At 38.9% G+C, this 23,911-nt stretch overlaps 1 long non-coding RNA gene across 1 annotated transcript; it reads right to left on the bottom strand.

Annotated features, from left to right (window-relative positions):
• Positions 1-843: 843 nt before the first annotated feature.
• LOC116583906 lies at positions 844-18,491 on the bottom strand. The gene is made up of 3 exons (XR_004282961.1): positions 18,482-18,491; positions 9,898-9,903; positions 844-915 (listed from the first exon to the last, which is right to left on the bottom strand). It is a non-coding gene; the product is annotated as an uncharacterized LOC116583906 (long non-coding RNA).
• Positions 18,492-23,911: the final 5,420 nt, after the last annotated feature.

Here is a 23,911-nt window from a genome sequence, read left to right as displayed (position 1 = left end):
TTTGGGAGGCAGAACAAATGAACAAAGGAAAACAAAAGAGAAAAAGGCAAGTCAAGGGACAGACGTTTTGACTAGAGAGAGGAAACGGATTGTTGCCAGAGAGGAGGTGGGTAGGCACATGTGTGGAAGAGGTGATGGGGATTAGAAGGGCACTTGTCATGATGAGTGCTGGGTTATGTATGGAACTGATGCATCACTATACTACACATCTGACACTATTATAACACTGTATGCTAAGTATTCTGGAATTCTGGAATTCTGGTATTAAAATTAACACTTTAAAAAGGTTATTAAAAAACAGTGGGACAACACCAAGACAACTGTAATCACATTTACAAAATACACTATTAAGGAAAATAATCCTAAAAGAAGAAAAAGGGACAAAAGAAGTTTCCAATTGGCAAGGGAAGCTCCATGTCTAGCTGAAGATCTCTCCACGGAAACATGGCAAGCCATAGGGAATGATATGATATAGTCAACGTGCTGAGTAGGAAAAGTTGTTGGCAGTCAACAATGCTCAAAGCAGGAAGGACATCATTAAGAAGAGATAAAGAGTTTTACAGATAAAAACTAATTGAGTTTATGATCACTAAACCAGTACAGGAAATATTAAAGGAGGCTGTTTGAGGGAAAGGAGAGATCAAGAGTACAAACTCAATAAACTATCACAGAAATCTCTAGAAATGAGAAAACAAATGACAAAACAGAAATGACACAGCATTAAATACAAATTTATCAATAATTACTCTGAACATAATCATACTAAATGCTCCAATCAAAAGACACAGGATGTCAGAATGGATAAACAAATAAGATCCATCTACTTGCTGCATATAAGAGATGCATTTTAGACCTAAAGACACCTACAGACTGAAAGTAAGGGAATACAGAAACATTTACCACACAAATGGATGTCTATAAGAAAGCCAGAGTAGCAATACTTATGTCAAACAAACTCTATTATAATCAAAGACTATTAACAAGAAATGAATTAAACTATATCATAATAAAGGGGTCTATCCAACAAGAAGATGTAACAATTTTAAATATTTATGCACCCAACATGGGAGCACCTAAATATATAAAAAAATTAATAACTATTTATTTCAGACCCATATAAGACAAAGACTGAACTGAGGCATCTTAACTTAACACTCTCAATAACCCCAAACTTAGCAAAAGAGAGATAAAGTCTACATCAAGGGACACATATCTACCTCAGTGAATCATCTAAGGGTATCCCAAACTATCTCAGAGAGCCCACCCCTGAGACCAGAAGACCCCACACCAGAAATCCCTGACTCTTTTCCCAAGGCCCACATATAAAAACTTTGTCTAAATTTGGGAATATAGACTCAGATATGGCACTCAGACATCACCTGGGGTGTGTAAATGTGCCATAGAAGGACCCAAATGCACCTCAGTAAGGCTGAAGCATACCTTAAGTAATCTAGACACCTCAGGAAAACAGGATCAGACTAAAAGAGTTCTGCTAAGTCTCACAACACCCAGATTCAGGGACCCCTGGGTGGCTCAGTCAGTTAAGTGCTTGCCTTTGGCTCAGGCCATGATCCCAGGATCCTGGAACTGAATCCCACATCAGACTCCTTGCTCAGCAGAGAGCCTGCTTCTCCCTCTGTCTGCTGCTCTTCCTGCTTGTGCGCGCTCTCTCTCTCTCTCTAACTAAATAAAATCCTAGAAAGAAAAAAAAAATGTGTGCATACTTTTGGGATGCCTGGGTGGCTCAGTCAGTTAAGCCACTGCCTTCTGCTCAGGCCATGATCCCAGGGTCCAAAGATCGAGTCCCTCGTCAAGCTCCTTGCTTGGCGGGGAGCCTGTTTCTCTCTCCACCTCTGCTTGCCACTCTGCCTGCTTGTGTGCTCACTTTCTCTCTCTCTCTCTGACAAATAAATAAGTAAAATCTTAAAAAAAAGAAATAACACTCATATTCAGCTCAGGCATCCAAAAAAGAACTAAAGGGCCTTATACTCTTGAAAGTGGGTGGGGGGGGGGGGAGAAGAAGGAAGGGAATGAGGGAGGAAGGGGGCAGGGAGGGAGAGAGGAGGAAGGAAGGGTCCAAAACTACACATGGTGGATCCCAGATCAGCATAGTGATATGGAGACTTGACTCAGACACCTTCGGAGACTACACAGATGGGCCCACACTCAACACTAGAGTCTCACGTCCACGTAAGGATCTCAGATCCAGTAGAGGTTACCAAGATTCAGCTCTGGAACTAGAGAGCACAGCTAAGGATACTCAGGTTCCTGCTAAGGATATCTCTAACAATGTCAGAGGAGTTTAGCTCTAGTTTAAGAGTATAGACACACACCCGGAACACACACTCATTTCTGGGTACTCTGGCACATCTCAGAAGGTATGCAGACTCACATCACTCATCATATAACATCACTGTAGTGTCTACTAGCCACCTTAAATGGTCTCAAGCCTGTCTCACAGAGGAACAGACACACCACATCTATGCTCAGATCCAACTGTGAGAGGCACAATCAGTTCTGGCTTATCCTGATCCATCTTGGAGTTGGCAACCCCACCTCACAGGATTATAGACCATTGCAGGGTATCCTAGTTCAGCTGAGATCTTGACAAATCTCAGAAGGAACCCAGATATACTCTGGGTACACAAAACTCATATCAGGCAATCAAAATTCACTGTGGACTCTCTAGACTCAGGGGCACCCAGACTCACACATGGGGGCCACAACTCGGCTCAGATATCTCAGAAAATAGCATGGGATCTCAGGAATTCACAAAGTCATCAGGCCATTTCAGGAAATGTAAATTCAGTTCAGGAACCACAAAAACATCTTTGGGGACCCCAGAGAGCTTCCCCAGGTCAGTTATTGGAGGTCCCAGTTTCAAATGAGAGAATCTAACTACGCCTGTGATTTCCCCAGATTCAAGTCAGGTGATCCAGAATCAGTTTGGAAACCAGAGATCCAAGTTAAGAGATCCAAGACCCAGATCATGAGATACAGATTTCAGTTAAAGTATTCCTTGATTACATCACTGGGGTCTCAGCTCCTTAAAGGAAGACCCACTTCCACCACAACAGACCAAAACTCATCATAGAGAACCAACTCTACCTAGGTATAAAACCTATGGGAGCCAGAAAAAAACAACAAGTTAACCAGACATTGTCAGTACACCCAGACTTAGATGAGAGGACTTCACATTACACATCATGTGACTACACCCTAAAATTGGGGATCCAGGTAGGGAGGCACAAAAACTAACACATAAGTTCAAATTTCCATGTAAAGGATACAGATTCAAAATGGGACTCAACTTATTTTAGTTATCTCCAAGTAATACATCATAACCACAATCAACCCAAAGAACCCTAAATCCACCTTATATGATACGGACCCACCTCTTGAAATTCATTTCAAGAGACAATACACACTGAGAAAACCAGAGTCAATACCGTAAGGGGTTCCAAAAGAAATTCAAGGAGCCTTATACCAAATAAAGACATTTAAGAAACAGAAGGCATCTATTCTATATGCTCCTAATCATGCATACACATAGCTTTGGTAACTCCAACAAGTACCTCAAAAGATACACACTCAGCACAAGTTATGTACGACCTTCCACAGAAGACAGAGTCTCAGGACAGAGGACCCACTAAATTCCTCAAACAACACACCAGTACATGTTTCCAAAAACCCACCTCAGGGTCCCATATTCAGCTCAGAAAACAAGACTCAGCTAAGAGGACTGGAACTAGGATAAAGAGTTCCCAAGGCTTTATCAGGGAAGCCTCACCATGTAAAAATACATCAGAGAACACATACCCAGAGGGCATTTTATTTGTGTGTTTTACAAATGACGAAAATGACCAGGACCTTAGACACCAACAACAGGTTCCAGAGCATCTCTCTAAAAAGCCAGGGAATACAAGTCTCATCCCAAGGAAAAGCAAAGGAGTCTTTCTACATCAAATACCCAGAATATCATATGTATTTGAGAACTAGCACTATATTGAAAGGAGCGGAGGGTCATAATGGCTGCAGAATCACCTCAAATAAATCAAAATACACCTCAGGGATCCAGACCCACCTCAAAGCATCCAGAATTACTTAGGTTAACCAGGATATATATCATATATTCAGAATAAACTAGGGCATCCTCAACAACGGGATTTCAAAACATGTCTCAGGGGCCTCCAACAAAATTAAGAGAACCCAGATTTGGTTTATGGATGCAGATTAATCTCAGGAAGTGCAGACCAACCTCAGAGAACCCAGGTATTACTGTTGAACCCCAGACTGACATAGGGAACCCACACTAAACACATGTAATGCCATACAATAAATCTTAAGTCCCTGAACCATCTGAGGCAGCCCAAGACCTCATTGAAGGATACATACTCACCTAAACACTGCACATGTAAGCACTTTTATACCAGACTGAGGACAAGAGACTGTAGAAGCACTTAACAAAACAGTGAACTTGCTTTGGGATAATTAAAACACTGTAGGACACAAAAACATTCCAGGAGACCCTAGGCAATCTTAAGGGTCCCCAGACACATGTCAACCAACCCCAACACACCTCAGGAGACCCCAAACAACATGTGAAGATGTATACTCAGTTTAGGATCCAGTTCATAAGTGCCAGATTCAATTGGGGAAACTCTAGAACTACCTGAGGTACCCTAGATCAGCTCAAGAGACACCAGACCCACAGATCACCTAGGAGTACACCAGAGAAACCAGGTAAGCTAGATTCAGATCAAGGACCCCCAGGCATCATTGCAGCGTCTCAGGCTTTCACAATAAACCTGCATATGCCTCACTGGATGCTGCTTTTGTTTGGGGAAACATACACTGCTCAAACATCCCTCAGACAATACTCCATAGTACCACAGGAAAAACATTTTATGGATTAAGATCTTTCTAAAAGATACAGATTAAGCTCAGGGGACCACTACATTAAACCTAATATCCAACTCTGTTCAGGCATCTCCAGATAAAACTCCAGATAAATGGGCTTCCCATTTATGACAGCGACTCAGTATTCCTCAAGAGTATCAAACAGCTTAGGGCACACCAGACAATATAGCAGGTCATTCTAACCACAATCAGTCCCAGACCTACAGGAGGGGGCTTAAAACCGGTTACATATGATACAAGATGCAACAAAAGGAAATCATACTTACTATGTGTCAATCAAATACAGGCATTCCCAAATGATATCTTCCCAAATCAACTCTTTCACAGAAAGGAACTCAACTTTCTCAAGGATCCCTGAACCCAAGTGAGGGAACCATGGAGACATTTCTCAGAATCCATACTCAGTTCAGGAAACCCTGGATAATACACCATAGAACTCCAGAGAATTTAAATGACTTCAGGAAAAATTAAAGGTCCTAGTATTCCTGGAGAAAAATCTCAAAATAAAGGGAATAAGGCTTACTTCAGGTATCCACAAATAACACCATGAAAGTCCACAGTCAGTGCAAGAGTTATCGGACCCAACACAGGGAATCTCAAATCTACCAGATTCAGCAGAGTACTCACACTCAACTAAGAATATTCCAGACCCCGCTCTAAGGGACACAGAACCAACTCAAAGAAACACAGAACCACATTAGGGTACCAGACTCATTTCTGGATGCAGAGAACATCCAAAAAAGAAATCATTCAGGTGAGAAAATAGCAGATAAGCCAAAGACACATAACACAGGTGAAAATAGTCTCCTCAAAGTTCTATAAATTATTCCAGACACCTTAGTACCTCAAAAGATGTCCCAGACCTAGTTCCTGGAACAAAGAGTTGGTTCAGAAGATATCAAAAAGGGGCGCCTGGGTGGCTCAGTGGGTTAAAGCCTCTGCCTTCGACTCAGGTCATGATCCCAGAGTCCTGGGATTGAGCCCCACATCAAGCTTTCTGCTCAGCGGTGAGCCTGCTTCCCCGCCTGCCACCCTCACTCTGCCTGCCTCTCTGCCTACTTGTGATCTCTGTCAAATAAATAAATAAAATCTTTTTTTAAAAAAGATATAATAAAGATACACATGCCACTCAGGCATCCCCCATACAACACATGAGGTGGAGGGGCCCAAGAGCACATTTCAAGGAACCTAAACACTCTCCTACAGGACTCTTGAGTAAACTCAATAAACTAAGATCTTTGACATTTGATTATATATCTACCTGTTGATTTCAAATTCATTCATTCCCACCAGGATACACTTCAGAGTTCCACCTGTCCTGAGGGAGACGTGATTCAACTCAGAGGATACTGACATAAAGCCAAGTAGACCCAGATCAATCTTACAAAGTTCAAGACTTAGATGAAGAGGTTAAAGAGCCAAAGAAGTCCCAGTGCCACCTTAGGAGACACATAGTCTGTTCAGAACCCCGACTCATCTCAGGCATTCCCAAATAATATACCAGTGGGCCTACACTCACCACAGGAGAATTTAGACACAACACAATGACTCAGACTCAGCTCAGGAGGTAGCAGCCAAATGGCCCCAGGCCAAATTCAGAGAACTACAACCCTAAAGAATGGGGTCAAGTACCCCTAGAGCAGATACTACAGCTCTTGACTGACTAGGACTTAGCTCACACATGTACAAGTAATACTCAAAATACCCTCATTCAGTGTATGAGAAATCAGACCTAGTTTAGTGAACCACAAACCAGATACTCTAAGTCCTCCTCAGGGATCACAAACTCAGCTCAAAAGACCTGGATTCATTTGGGAAACACTGAAACAGCTAGAGTGCCCAGAAATACAGCTGCGTAGAACAGGACCAATTCAAAGGAGCATAGACACATCAGAAAATCCAGACTTGGGTGCCTGGGTGGCTCAGTGGGTTAAGTCTCTGCCTTCAGCTCAGGTCATGATCCCAGGGTCCCGAGATCGAGTCCCACATTGGGCTCTCAGCTCGGCAGGGAGCCTACTTCCTCCTTTCTCTCTCTCTACCTGCTTCTCTGCCTACTTGTGATCTCTCTCTGTCAAATAAATAAATAAAATCTTTAAAAAAAAGAAAATCCAGACTTAATTCTGCTGATCTAGACCTAGTTAAGGAAAAGATACAATTCTGGATATCAAGACTCAGCACAGTCAATTCCAGCCATAAATCCAAGGAGTATAAGCCCATTATAAAGAATTCCAAACTATTTTAATTAACCTCAGGAATGCCTCAGAGGATCTAGTAATAGTCAGGAACCCCAAACCTGATCAGAATACCTTAATATACTTCAGAAACACCAGACTAAGCTCATACATTGCCAAGCAACATATTAGGCTGAGAACTCACACTCAGCTAATAATATTCCAGATATAGCTCAGAGTAACCCAGAACCAACTCAAAGAAACAGAGAACCACAATAGTGAATCTAGAATCAGGCCAATGCCCCTGTTAAGGGGCTCTGATACACTCTGTGGGTCCCAGAATAACTATATTATTAGAACCACTTTGGGACTTTCAAAACACACTCTACAAACTGTGTCTCAGCTCAGGCCTCTCCAGAAGACAAACAGGATCACACAAAACACAGGTTAGGAGATGAAAACCAAACCTAAGAGACTTACGTTATGTCAGAAAATAAAATATTAAATTTATGCCTACCAAAATGGCTAACTATACTCCCAAAACTACTTCAGGATTTTCAGATCCATATCAGAAGATATGGAGAACCAGAAAGGGCTCAAGAGTCTTAAAATTTCATACCAAGTAGACTGGACACAGCTCAGGTGTCCTGGGGTTAGTTCAGAAGATTAAATTCAATCTAAATATGGGGAGGTAGGTTCAGTTTAAAATATATCAGATCTACCTTGAAGATGACAGATCCAAAAACAAAGAAGATCACAGATCCACTTCAGGGGACCCTAAATACACTTCAGGACACTTCAAACCCATCTTCAAAAACCCCAAACCCAAACTACTTTAGAGTATCTAGAACCAACTAATGGGACACAGATTTAGAAGCCCCCAGACACAATTTGGATATCATAGATCCATCTTAGGCTCAGAGGATCATCCTATCAAGGGTACCAGATTCACCTCAAAAGTCTCAAGTCTACCTCAAAGGAACCTACCTTAATTACCAAGGGATTATGGCCCACCTCAAAGGATATATCCAATCTTATGCAACCAAGATCAGTTCAGGCGACCACATACAACATGCCAGGTGGCTTCAGACCAAATTATGTGAATGAGATCCACCAAACAGAATTTCTGACCCATATAAGATAATACAGAGTAAGGAAAAGTCAATGTCACCCGCCTCCAGGAACATTCAATCACTTCAATAATATCAGACACTGCATAGGTATCCCCAAGCAATGTATCAGGTGACTCAGATACTCTTAGATCACACCAAGTCTGCTCAGATGATTCAAAACCATCAGAGATGACTACAAAAAATTTCTTCAGAAGAGTATTAAGTTCAGGATGCCCCCAGATCCCCCTTATAAATAATAGATACACATCAATGACCAAAGTCCCATTTTTGGAGTTTCCTGGGTAAGTTCAGGAATTGATGGGCATATCTCAGAACACCCAAACACACTTTGTCTATATCCATATGAAACTCAGGTAACCTCAACTCAATTTAAAGGCCAAAACTTACTTCAAGGATCCCAGACTCATTTCTGACATCCCCACATAACAACCCTCAGGAGTCTCAAATACACATACACACACATACACACACAAAACCCCACACCAGAAAATCTATAATCAGCTCCAAGGAAGAGAAGCACAAATTAGAGAATGCAGGCTTATTTCTGGAGTTTCACATTCACCTCAGGAAAACATAGACTCATTTTACTGTTTATACATTCAGAATGGGAATCCAAAGACATTACTCCAAGTCTTAAAAACCCAGCTTATAGTGATATAAATACTACTTACAAATCATGGATGCCTGAATGACCTAAACCCAACTGAGTAACTCTAATCCCAATTTAGGAGATACCAGAATAATACTTGGAAACAAAACATATATTACCAACAACAACTATACATACAACAGGAAACACATAACTTACATTTGCAGACCCAGGCAAATAAAATATCCCCAGATGACATGCAGAGTCTGCCAATGGGATATATATACTCAGGCCAAGAGACAATACAAGTAAATCCTATTTCTAAGGACTACACACCCACATTAAACAACAAAGAATCTGCTCAGAAGATCCAGGATTCATCTTTAAAAAGTCAAAACCCACTTCTGTGGAATCAGACTTTGCCAGGCATCCAAGACACTATATTGGGAAACCAGACCAACTTCATGGCCTCTCCAGATGTACTAAGGTGACCCTTACTCACTCCAGGACACCTGCCATAACTTCAAGAGTCCTAGACTCATTTCAGGTGATACCAAAACCTGATACACCTAAAAGTATTTAGACTTATTTCAGTCGACACCATACCAATCTCAGGCAACTATAGTCATCTCAGAAAATCCCTGATTCATTTCAGAAGTCTCCATCTCAGTGGACACCCGACCCCAAAGGAACTAGACTTACCTCAGGAGATCTAGACTTAACATAGGACTACCAGTCTTGGCTAAAGAGAACCTCGTTTTCCCTTAGCAGTTCCTAGATCCACTTTATGGGTCCCAGACCCATCACTGAGGAGCAAAATCCAAATCAGAGGATCTAGAATCATCTCAGAAGTCACCAGCTCTACACACTAGAGCCCTAGACAAACCTTAGAGAAACACAGATATATCTCAGGAGTAATTCTCAGTCCAGGAGATCCCATATCCACTTCATAGATACATGGAAGGAACCCAGACCCATTACATGCATCCCTTGGTATAATTTCAGTTCCAGACCTCCCTCTGGAACTCCAAACTCATTTCAGTGGATCATATCCCATCTCTATGATAACAGCTTATCCCCAGACGAAATGCTAAGTGGGCAATAATATTTTCAGGGAGGTCATCTCAAAGGAACCAGATTCACCTCAGGGAACTTTAGTACAACTCTGAGAGGATGACCTAGTTCAGGATACTAGATATCCATCCTCAATATGGCAGACCTACCTTGCATAATGTCAGACTCATTTTAGAGAAATGTGCCTCAGTTTCATGGACCCCACATACACCTTGTAACACCTGAATTCACATTTATTTTCCCACACCAAAGCTGAATCTAGCTCAATAGCTAGATACCCAACTTGTGATCCCAGACACACACACACACATCTCATAGAACCCAGACTCAGTTACACCATCCTCACACAATACAGAAGAGTTCTGTGACCCTTAGAGTAGCCCAGCACCCACATCAGGTGATCTGGAAACAGCTAGGGGACACATTATGTGTTCCAGCAAAGCAAGACAGCCCCTAAGGACCTGAAATAAACTTCAGGTAATTGAGACTGTTTTCATGGCACACACACAAAACACAGGAGATCCAAGAACTACCACAGTGGATACCACAGCCTAGATACTCAGGATACAGAATCCTATTCTGCTCAGGCCTTCCTATTTAAAATCCAGAGATCTGGAATCATCCTCTGGGGATCGAGACATCTTCAGGGGGAACCAGACTTAGCTCAGAAGCCCCATTCAGCAACCTCAAAAAGAGAGACAATATTTACAGAGTCCACGGGTGCCTGGGTGGCTCAGCGGGTTAAGCCTCTGCCTTCGGCTCAGGTCATGATCTCAGGGTCCTGGGCTCGAGCCCCACATCAGGCTCTCTGCTCAGCAGGGAGACTACTTCCCCCTTATATGCCTGCCTTTCAGCATACTTGTGTTCTCTGTTTGTCAAATAAACAGATAAAAATCTTTAAAAAAACAAAACAAAACAAAACCTTACAGAATCCAACAATCCCTATGATTCCAGACCCAGCACTGGGGACTGACTTGGAATAAGAGCCTCAGCTTATCTCAGGACTGTCCCAAGGAAACCACAACAGGCTCATATCCAAGCCCTCCTTGTGGAATACAGACTCACAATTTGGGTCAATATTCAATATATTAATACTAAGAAACCTGATCCTGTATCACCATAGGGAGCAAAGATATTCCTATATTCTTTGTATTTGGGAACCAGTGCTCAGCTGCAGTACCTACAGACACTACTGAGACTCTCCCATGGAAACCGGACTCACTTCTGGAGATCATGTACTTGCATAAAACACAAGACTCTTTATAAATCCATAGAAAATTCCCAAGGTAACCCCAGACACTTTTTGGCATCCTAATCCCCAAGCAGGGCACTCAGGTTACTCAGTAAATGGACTCAAAATCAACTCAATAAACTGAGGCTGCTCTCAGAGGCTCTACCCCACTCTAGTTGACCTCAGACCCACATGATTCAATTCATATATCTCTAGACTACAATCAGGAATTCCAAGATCCACTCCATAAGCCAAATATCTCTAGCAAAGGACAAATATTTTATTTTATTTTATTTATTTATTTATTTATTTTTTTATTTCCAGCATAACAGTATTCATTATTTTTGCACCACACCCCGTGCTCCATGCAATCCATGCCCTCTATAATACCCACCACCTGGTACCCCAACCTCCCACCCACAACTCAGACTTTGCCTGGATCAGGTAAACAAATTGCAGATCCCCCTCTAAGTAACAAGCAAAGATTAGGCATATCCCAAAAATACTCCAAGAAAACTGTAGCTTCTCCCCCAGGCTCCACTCTTACCTCAGGAGAACTCAATCCTACCATAGATGACCTTACACCCAATTCAGCAGTATCAACTCTGTTCAGGTATTTGTATATAGGTAGATCTACCTCATTACACACCATATTCACTTCAGGGGTCCCAGATCCATCTGAATGTTTTCACATTTCAGGTGGCCAAAGACTGACCATAGGATAAACATAACTGAGGAAACCCCAGATCCATCGCGGAGATGCCAGCTCTATCTCAAAGGAACTTAGTCCTATTTAGTGGACCTGGACAATACCAACAGACTTATTAGCCACACCTCTTTTAGGGGCTACATAGAGATTCTATACTCACCTGAGAGCAGGTAGGCCAAGCTCAAGAGACCCAAGACTTATCTTAAAGCTATAGATTCAGCTCAGGGATTCCAATATAACAACCCAGAATGCAGACCCATTTTGGTGGCTTATATTTGAGTCTGGGGACTCAAAGCCCATTTTTTGAAAAAAGACAGACTCAGTTCAGAAAACAAACACATATCTCAAGCATAGAGTCAGTTCAGGTAATCCTGAGACAAGGTCCCAGTGTAACAAACCCAATTCAGAGGTACAGATCCAAGATAGCAGATTTACATCTAACCTTGGTGACTGAAAACTTAGCTTCAGAAACTAAGACTTAACCGCAAGGGAGCCAGACTCAACTTAGCCATACACAGAAAACACCACACAGCCACCAACATAAGAATTCAGCCCCAGGTATGCATGGGTGGCTCAGTCAGTTAAGCACCTGACTTCAACTCAGGTCATAATTTCAGGCTCCTGGGATCAAGTCCCACATTAGGCTTCTTGCTCAGCAAGCATCCTGCTTCTCTCTCTGCCTGCCTCTCCCCCCTGCTTGTGCACTGACACTCACTCTCTCTCTCTCTCCCTGGTGTAAATAAATAAATAAACAAATAATAAATAAATAAATAAAACCTTAAAAAGAGAACTCAGCCCCAGCTCTCACCCCAGCTTCTCACCAATTTAAACAAATCCACTTCAGGAGATACCAGATCCATTTACGAAACCCCTGACAAACCTCACAGGATTCACACTTACCTCCAAAGACGTAAATAACATCAGGTGACCCCAGAATCATCTCTAATGACTAAAAGTGTGGTAAGGAGACTCTAATCAACCACAGGAGAATTGAGATTCAACTATGAAGAATCAGACTCATTTCAGAAAACTCGAGATCCATCTTGGACAGCTTAGACCCACTTCTGAGAAAACTGGTTTATCCTGAGGAGGTCTCCTTCCATTTCTGGGACCTTAGTCCACTTTAGGGTTTGTAGATTCAGTTTGGTATGTCCAAGACTCATCAAACCTATTCAGGAGACCAAGTTCCTGCCCAGGATACCACAGAAAATACCATGCATGACACTAAGTCTATCATAAGCACCCCACCTTATGGAGAACCTAGACAAATCTCCGTGGAACTAATCTCAGCTCAGGAGACCCCAGACAAACCTTAGTGTGCTCAGAATTAGTGCATATGTCCCCTGACAACAACCACACGAGTCCCAAAATTGGCTCAGAAGAAACCAAATTGCCTCTTTGTGTCTCATATTTATCTAGAGGGACCTCGGAATATCTCAGATGGCACAGACTCTGCTCATGAGATCCTGGACCTACCTCAATGTATCTAGACTCAATTCAGACATATCCATATTTCACCCTTTCAGAAATTAAGTCTACCTCAGCAATCATAGATGCATTCTAAGGGGATCCACACCTAGGTCAAGGAACCCCAAGGAACTAGATAAAATCTAGTGAAGAAAACCCCACTACAAATAACAGTTCAGTTTAAGAAACTCTAGACATTCCCTAAGAGGCCACAGTCCAACCTCAAAGGTCGACAGATTTACTACAGAGTACCTGAAATTAACCATGGCATACATTTACAATACTTCTGCAGGTCTTAGACTCAGGTGGGTCTCAACAAACATTAAGAAATCCATACTTAGCTCAAGAGCCTCCAAACCTACTCAAGAAATACAGAGCCATTTCAGACCATAAACCCACAATACATATATATATATACACACACATACATACATATATATGGGTACATATGCATATATATGAATATTAATCAGCAATTTAAAAAAATGAAATCTTGCTATTTTCAACAATGTGGATATAAGTAGAGAGTATTATGCCAAGCAAAATAAGTCAGTCAGATAAAAACAAATACCATATGATTTCACTCATATAAGGAAACATAACAAAATGAGCACAGACAAAAAAGAGAGAGAGAGCAAGACACTTAACTACAGAGAACACACTGATGGTTACCAGAGGGAAGGTGGATTAAATATGATGGATGAGTGTTAAGGAGTACAATTATGATGTGCATGAGGTGTTGTGTTGAAGTGGTGAATCACTATCATGCACGGCTGAAACTAATATTACTGTATGCTAACTAATTAGAACTTAAATAAAATCTTAAGAAAGTGATGCAAACTAATCTCAGAAGCCTTCAGACAAAAGTAAAAGATCTAGCCTCAGCTCAGATTATCCAAATTCCACTCCAGGGGATTCCAGAACCATTTCAAGAGCCTTCAGACCTACTATACAGAATCAGAGACTCATATCAGCAAACTAGATTAATTTAAGGCATCTCTGGAAACATGCCAGGGACTCCAGATCCATGAAGGGACCCAGACTTCAGGTCATGAGAACCCAGAACCAATTCTTGATTTCCAAGACCCAACCCAGAGGAGCATAAATCCATTCCAAAGGAATCAAACTCTACTCAAAGAGTTATCTAGGGAATTAGGATACCCCAGTCCTAACACAGAACTGGAGACCAATTTCAGGCAGAACCCCCTCTCACCTAAGCAGTCCTAAACCCACTTTAAAAGCCCAACCCAGTTTGGTTCATCCAGATTCAACCTGCGATCTCAGACTCATTTCAAGGGAACATAGTTTGATCTTCATATTCTTGTTGTCCTCAAAGGACTAGTTATACCTTCTATTGAGTGTGTTGCTAGTCTGACAATTGTTGATAAATGTACCTTGGAATATAATGAAACAGGACTACTATTTAAGGTTGGAAAAATATGTAAAACAAACAACTGAGCTTGAAGGGAGCCAAATGAGAAAACTCTAGTACAGGAAGCCCAAAGTGTCCTTAGATGCCAGCATAATGGTTAATCTAATCGATTTCCTAGTCATGGTTATTTCCTGAATCGGACCATGGAAGATGAAGGGACTTCTTTCCAAAGGTTATTTATAAGTAATATATGCTGGAGCAATGAACTCTTCTAAGTTTACTTGCAATCTCTTACTCTCTTTTTTTTTATTTTTTAAAAGGTTTTTATTTATATAGTATTTATTTATTTGACAAAGAGCAGGACAGAGAATGAGAGCACAAGAAGGAAAGCAGCAGAGGCAGAGGGAGAAGAGGGCTCCCCTCTGAGCAGGGAGCCCAATGTAATGCAGGGCTCAATCCCAGGACCCTGGGATCATGACCTGTGAAAACAGCAGAAACTTAACCAACTGAGCCACCCAGGTGTCACCCTCTTGTTCTCTTTCTGTAAGGCTTCTTGATAACAAGGTAAGCAACAAAGTTCACATCCACAGTTAGAGGGATATCTGTACTACCTTGCAGTCATCACATGCTTTTGCAGTTTTTAAAAAATAATCCAGTGCCCAGAAAACTTAAACCACAGGTAAAAGTGGTTAAAGAAAGAAAAAAAGGCAGTCTGGCTAACATGTTCACAGGAACTAATGGAATTAATGCAATAATAGGTGACACTCCAGTTAGTAGGAAGATACAATGCACATGTTCACCTGCAATAAAACATCTTATTAGCAACAACCTAGGACTTCTAAGAATAATTGTCAATGTATTTGTATTTTAGAGTTCATCTGATTCCTCTAAGTGGCTGTAATCCCATCTAATTAAAGAAAGTTCTAGAGGTTTTGTTTTTAGAACACACAGTCCCAAGTAAAGGTGGGATTACACTTGGATCATCTGAGTATTTTATACATATTAGGATCATCTGAGTATATTAGAACATGTATTTTTGTTCCCCATAATAAGGTCGTATCTGTATTGTATTTAAAGTATTTGTATTGACAAAGTAATGTAGTTGAAAATGCATATATTTCTGAACCGACTCTTGGTTATATTACAGTGCAAGTATACACTGCTTCTTCTAAAAAGTACTGAGATTTAAAGAGGTTCCTTTCAATGTCTAGAGAGAAAATATGAAGCCTCTTTCAAGTGTCAACATAATGGGTGCCTTTAAATCTGAGACAGTTGTAGGAGATTGGGGAAAAATGGAGCTTCCCAAAAGTATATAACAGGAATCAGAAGTAGAACTGTGAGATTTTGTTCTGAGTTGTGTAAAGGAATTCCATGGATTTGGGCATCTTTGGAGGTACAGAGGAATTATGAGGAAATCCATTTTGAGCAAGAAGAGCCAGAGATAGTACAATGTAATTATCATTACGGGAAGCTATATTTGTAATGGGAAAAATTACATGGAAAACAAAGGTAATGTTGGAGTGAACAGAAGTGAAAAAAAACCAGAAAGAAAGACAAAATGGTGAGTACTGAAGGATAAGAGTCTTCTGGGGGGGTATGGACTTGTTCTGGTACCTTGGCGAGAAGCCAAGCCCTTCTTGATGTCATCTTCTCGGTTCCAACTTCTTGGGAAAGCTATTTATTTCATGGTGATGTATATCCTGGTCTCTCAGTTTAAGTTCTCCAGTTGGAGTAGACTTCCACTCAGAGTAACTTTTATATCTTTTCAGTTAAGAAACATGAAAAACAATCGGAGGGCTTTGAAGTGGCGGGGGGGTGGGAGGTTGGGGTACCAGATGGTGGGTATTATAGAGGGCACGGATTGCATGGAGCACTGGGTGTGGTGAAAAAATAATGAATACTGTTTTTCTGAAAATAAGTAAATTGAAAAAATTAATAATAAAAAAAAAGAAACATGAATCCAAAGTTGGGTCCTGAGAGTTTGGCAGCACTGTTAGCAGGATGAAGACTAAAAGGTCCTTAGCATTTTGTTCTAACACAAAACAGCAGAAACCTGAAAAAAAAAACACAAACAAACAACAAATTGGGAATTAGATAAGAAAGCACAAAACTGCCTAATATAATAATGCTCCAATGTTATAATCCATAAGTAGCTCAAAATCAAGAAGAAAAAGTCTTTTTTTTAAAGGAAGGGATAAGCAGAGCTCACAGGAACTTATTGGCTGATAAGCGTATTGATGAACAGGAAGCAAAATAGATGCGTTTTAATAGGAAATGTTTCTGAGCTGATACTCATAATGGGCTGTTAGGAAATATGTTAGTGCTTGCCCAAAAAAGGTTAAGGGATTCTGAGCAGGAGAAAAGCTTGAATATAGTTAGCCAAGACAAGTACATAGGTAAGTAATGAGAATAGGTTGTTGGTTATCACATTACCAGATGACCTGAAAGCATATGAACAAACAATTTCTAAAATATCATTAAATAAATGTGTACTCATATTGTTTCTTTTCTTATGAGCAGTAAAGCATTTTAACAGTTTCTTTGAAATAGGATCCAAATAAGAATTGAACATTGCTATTAGTTTGTATACCTTTAAGAATCTTTTAATGGGCACCTAAGTTGCAAAGTCAGTGGGGTATCCACCTTCAGCTCAGGTTAGGATTCTGAGGTCCTGGGATTAAGTCCCTGAGCATCCTGCTCAGTGGGAAGCCTGCTTCTCTCTCTTTTTCTGCCTGCAGTTATCCCTACTTGTATGCTCTCTCTCTGTCAAATAAATAAAATATTTTTAAAATAGCTTTCCCCTTCTTTTTTTTTTTTTTTTTTGCTATTTTTTAAAACCAGGTTGATTACCCTATATAATTCCCTATAGTTTGAATTTTGTTTCTTGTATTTATTCATGTAGTAATTCAATATATTCCTTCCTTCTTCACAATATTTCTTCAAAATCACTAGCCAAATATATTGATTTTGCTTTATCTTCTAATAAGAAAGCCATATAATCAGGTGTTCTTTTATTATTATGTAAAGTTCTTTTATTTATTTTTTTTTAAAGATTTTATTTATTTATTTGATAGAGAGAGATCACAAGTAGATGGAGAGGCAGGCAGAGAGAGAGAGAGAGAGATGGAAGCAGGCTCCCTGCCGAGCAGAGAGCCCGATGCAGGACTCGATCCCAGGACCCTGAGATCATGACCTGAGCCGAAGGCAGCGGCTTAACCCACTGAGCCACCCAGGCGCCCTCTTTTTTTTATTTAAAAAAACTTTTTTTAATAGTTTCTTTTTGAATTGCAATCCAAGTAAGGGCCATTGTTTGCCATTGGTTGATGGGTTTTCAAAGTCTCTCTCTTTTTTTTTTTTACTATTTATTTATTTATTTATTTATTTTTTTATTTTTTATTTTTTATAAACATATATTTTTATCCCCAGGGGTACAGGTCTGTGTTTTTTAAAGATTTTTTTGTGTATATATTTTTTAAATTTTTATTTATTTTTAAATTTCTTATCATGTTCCATAATATGTTGTTTATACACCACACCAAGAGCTCCATGCAATACATAATATCCATCACCTGGTTTCCCCAACCTCCCACGCCCCCGCCACTTCAAACCCCTCAGATTGTTTTTCAGAGTCCATAGTCTCTCATGGTTCACCTCCCCTTCCAATTTCCCCCAACTCCCTTCTCCTCTCTAACTCCCCATGTCCTCCATGCTATTTGTTATGCTCCATAAATAAGTTAAACCATATGATAATTGACTCTCTCTGCTTGACTGATTTCACTCAGCAGAATCTCTTCCAGTCCCATCCAGGTTGCTACAAAAGTTGAGGATTCATCCTTTCTGACGGAGGCATAATATTCCATAGTGTATATGGACCACATCTTCCTTATCCATTCGTCCATGGAAGGGCATCTTGGTTCTTTCCACAGTTTGGTGACCGTGGTCATTGCTGCTATAAACACTGGGGTACAGATGGCCCTTCTTTTCATTACATCTGTATCTTTGGGGTAAATACCCAGGAGTGCAATTGCAGAGTCATAGGGAAGATTTTTTTATTTATTTGACAGAGAGAGAGGTTGCAAGTAGGCAGAGAGGCAGACAGAGAGAGCAGGGGAAGCAGGCTCCCCGCTGAGCAGAGAGCCAGATGTGGGGTTGGATCCCAGGACCCTGAGATTGTGACCTGAGCCCCCGGCAGAGGCTTAACCCACTGGGCCAGCCAGGCGCCTATGCACATATTTTTTGATTATCACTGTTTTTATATGCACTAAGTCATCTCATTTACCATATTCAATAATCCTCTTTAATATACAATATTCTCTAAACTATTCTTGATTGTTGATTTTTTTTAAATGTTGAATTAAAAAAAAAAACTCTAAAAATTTGACCAGGGATGCAATGTACATTTGTATGAATTATTACATATTTAATATTACACATAAAACTATTATGCATTAAAAACTACATGTATGCATATACTTAGACATAATGCACACACACCTACATAGACATATATATATGTAAATACATATACATGCATGTTAAATATAGATATATATATATGACAATTTTAATATCTTCAGTGACTTTTTTCTAAAAGATTTATTTCTTTATTTTAATATTTTTTAAAGATTTTTATTATTTATTTGACATAGCACAAGCAGAGAGAGAGGGAGAAATAGGATCCCTACTGAGCAGGAAGCCTGATATGGAACTTGATCCCAGGACTCGGATCATGACCTGAGCTATTGGCAGACACAAAACTGGCTGAATCACCCAGTCACTCCTCTATTTTATTTTAGAGAGAGCACAAAGAAATGATCATGAGCTCAAGTGAGTAGAGGGAAAGGGCCAAGCAGACTCCCACTAAGGAGGGAGACCAACACAGGGCTGGATCTTAGGACCCTGAGATCATGACCAGAGCTGAAATCAAGAGTTGGGAGTTTAACCGACTCAGACACTCAGGAACCGCCCGCTGCATTTTTAATATTATTTTCACATTACTTAAGGTCCTACTGAAGGCATACTATATAATACACATCTCCACATACTCAAGGCATTCTTCATGTATTTTTCAGTTTCCTTTTTCAAACAAGAAAAAATATAGTAAGAATTCAGTTTAAAAAAACAGTATTTTATTAAATTTTAAAGAAGAGGGGAACTATGCCTAACTCACTTTGCCACCTCACATTTGCCTAGGTAAATTTTTAGAATGCTTTTACAGTGATATTTCTTGGTGACAATGAGAGAAACTCCACTTAAATAAAGATAGACATCTAGAGTTCTGATTCAAAGAAAAAAAAAGAGACTTCAGTTCATCCTTCATTTAAAAAAATTATAATAAAAAAGAAATGGTCATTGTTATTTTCCCCCAAAATAGTGATTATTCTATATCAAAGAATTATAGGAAATTTATATGGTTTGACTATCTTCTACATACTATACTGCCTAACATTTCTATGGGCCAATTTTTTTTAATTATTCATGTATGTAGAAGAAATTTGTATTCGATTTGGAAAATATCGATTCTATTTGTTGGATCTGCTACATTTAGCCATGTGACCCTTTGAATCTACTAAACTTCAGTTCCTTTAAATCTAAAATAAAGGATTAAAACTCAGTGTCTATGTGTATCTCCAAATATAAGACTATATAATGGCCCCCCAAAAAAGAATAGTAATTTATAGTATAGTGGCAATAATCAAATGAGATAATCAAGTTAAAAGTAAATGAAGACATTTCCTATAATATCAAGCAGAAAGTACTTATTATGTTTTTTTTTATTTTCAGCATAACAGTATTCATTATTTTTGCACCACACCCAGTGCTCCATGCAATCCGTGCCCTCTCTAATACCCACCACTTGGTTCCCCCAACCTCCCACCCCCGGCTGCTTCAAACCCCTCAGATTGTTTTTCAGAGTCCATAGTCTCTATGTTTTTGCTTTTATTTTACCTTTGGGCCTGCAGTATTTATTTCCATTTAGGAAATGATCCTCTATCTAATTTATAATTTGTATTATCATATAGTTCTTTTGTCTTATATTTGGAGGTTATGTCTGTAAAATGAATTGACATATTTAACTTTTGTCTCCTGAGTTCTACAAAAAACAAAATACTATAAAAATTGTATGTATGTTTGTTTACATTTAAAACAGTATAAATTTTTCAGACAACCCCTTCAAATTCACTATGAACTAATTATCTCAGGATTTCTATTTCTTCTTGCATAATTCTTGACAAATTATGTTTTTTAAATCTGTCATCTCATTTTCAAGTGAGTTCTATTACTAGAAGAAGGCACCAAATATTTCCTGTAATTCTTTTTAAATTTTTTCTATTGTTAATTTACTCTCTACTCCAAACTTGTGTGTCAGTGTTCTGTCATACCTTTCTATCCCTTTTTAAGGCATATTATTAGTGAAAGCATGTAATAATGATTCACTTTATGGAAAATATCCAGAGCAGCCAATTCTGTTTAAAATACAGCTTTTAAAAAAGAAATTAGTTTCAGGGCGCCTGGGTGGCTCAGTGGGTTAAGCCGCTGCCTTCGGCTCAGGTCATGATCTCAGAGTCCTGGGATCGAGTCCCGCATCTGGCTCTCTGCTCAGCAGGGAGCCTGCTTCCTCCTCTCTCTCTGCCTGCCTCTCTGCCTACTTGTGATCTCTCTCTGTCAAATAAATAATAAAATTTAAAAAAAATTAGTTTCAGAGGTAGAATTCAGTAATTCATCAGTTACATTTAATACCCAGTGCTCATTACATCAAGTGTCCTTCTTAACACCCATCACCCAGTTGCCCCATTCCCTCACCTACCTCCACTCCAGCAACAGTTAGTTTGCTTCCTAGAGTTCAGCATTTCTTATGGTTTGCTTCCCTCTTAATTTTCATCTTATTTAGTTTTGATAGTGTTTACCAGTCCCTAAACAATGTGTGGCTTTTAGACCTCCACTTAAAAGAAAGAACCATGAGAGACTGTGGACTCTGAAAAACAACCTGAGGGTTTTTGAAGGGGCGGGGGTTGGGAGGTTGGGGGAACCAGGTGGTGGGTATTATAGAGGGCACGGATTGCATGGAGCACTGGGTGTGGTGCAAAAACAATGAATACTGTTACGCTGAAAATAAATTTAAGAAATTAAAAAAAGAAAGGTAATTATATAATTTCTACCATTTTTTGAATTCTGTATTATGTATTATGTTTCAGGTTTTGTGTTCACAGGGTGCTCAGGACATTATTTAACTTTAACTCAATGGACTTATTTGATAATACCATTACTATCTCTATATTGCAGATTCAGTGAATTTAAGAGGTTAAGTATTTTACTTAATTTCATAGAACTGCTACATTTTGAAGTTTAGATTCTTTTTGCTAACTCTGACTACTTTATAGTGTTGCGTTAATCAACAGATACACTCTATTTTGTAGATCTTAATATTGCTGGTCAAAATTATTCCCCCCAGGTTGTCTTTTGTATTTAACATTGCATGCTTCTGTACCTTTTCCCAGGAAAATCACATTTTATAATGTTCCCTTTTTTCTCTTCTTCTACATTATTTTTAGTAATCCCATGACTCTGCAAATGTTATCCCTGTCTAGGATATTCCTTAAGTAGTAAGTCTTAGGTTATTTTTTAAAGATTTTATTTATTTTAGATAGATAGATAGATAGATAGATAGATAGATAGACAGACAGACTGATTATGGGTGGGAGAAGGAGAGGGAGAGGAAGAGGGAGAGGAAGGAGGAGAAGCAGACTCCCCATTGACAAGGGGGCTTGATGCACAACTTGATCAAAGGACCCTGGGATCATGATCTCAGCTGAATACAAGACACTTAACCTCTTGAGCCACACAGATGCCCCATGTCTAATAAGTTATAATTCATTCAAAACACATCTCAGTAAATTTTTAACATGCATTTATGTAGCAGTTTTCTTTAACAACAAAGTATCTGGGGACCATTAGATTTAAATCATTTAGATCATTAGATTTAAATCATAATTTTTCTAGAGATAGATTCCTGAAACTAAAAAAGGTTTAATGTTCTGTTTATTTCCTCTCTTGCAAAATGAACATAATGCTATAGGAGTTCCCAACGTTAACTGGCTAAGACTGTATATAGAGATATTTTATCTAAATAGCTGATCCTGATAATTGTTTACAAAATGATAGTCATTAGTATGTGTACTACTTTTTAAAAAATAACTGGAACATTATCTCATCCTTTTTGTGGCCTATAACACATTGCATTATTTCCATGTCTACTTTCCCAATGAGGTACTTTCACTGGCTAATATCTTGGTTGTTCATTTGTATTAACTATCAATTGGTAGTGATTTATTATTTAATTACTCATAATATTATTTATAATATTATTAGTAAAATTCATTAATAAAATCCATTTCCCCAAGAAAGGGGACATATTAATTACACAAAATTAAAAAAAAAAGTAATTGTTAATGTTGATCTGACTATGGTAAAATTAATGTATTTCTGTTAAGAATATAATACATATGGGGATATGATGTTAGAATGGTTTACAAAATTGTCACTAAAAGCAAATTTCTAAAATAATATTAGGCATGAAAATAACTTTACCTTTCACACATAACTTCACTTCTGAGTTATTTACCTGAAAAAAAATACTGAAATGAGAAATTAAGATTTTAGTGCAGAATAATCAACAGTATATTCATTATAATGGTACATCTAAAAATTCTCAGCACTTAAAAATTTGAGAAATATTGTAAAAATTGACAGATATAGGGTTTGTTAAAACAGATATGAACACTAAAAATGGTAACTATAGTACCATTTTTAACTGGTAAATTCTGATGTTAATACAAATTGTCTATGCTAAATGTGTTGACAAATTCTAGGGAATTTCACAAAAATAAGTTTTAGTTGTATTCTGCAGTTATTTAAATGTATTCTCTCATGTTAGGTTGCATTTTGCAAATGAACTCATTAAAAGGAATAATTTTATTATAACAAATAGTATCGGCTAATAACTATGTTTTTCAGGAATAGTAGTATATTTTACCATATAGAATTATTTATTAAGGATTGTGTTTATTATACAAAGATTGAGGTCAGAAAAATTGAGGTCACAGGTTTGTTATTTTTCTTAATTTTTATAAGTTTTGTTCAAACATTACATATATGTACTTACTGAGGATAACAGCATTACATTTTTCAAATCCGTGTATTTCAAAGATAGTGAAGCTTTGGATTAGAAAATACTGTTACTATTT

The sequence above is a fragment of the Mustela erminea genome, chromosome Y (assembly GCF_009829155.1).
Source record: "Mustela erminea isolate mMusErm1 chromosome Y, mMusErm1.Pri, whole genome shotgun sequence".
Classification (NCBI taxonomy): domain Eukaryota; kingdom Metazoa; phylum Chordata; class Mammalia; order Carnivora; family Mustelidae; genus Mustela; species Mustela erminea.
The sequence above is the reverse complement of the archived record's forward strand: the minus strand, read 5'-3'. Positions and strand labels throughout refer to the sequence as shown.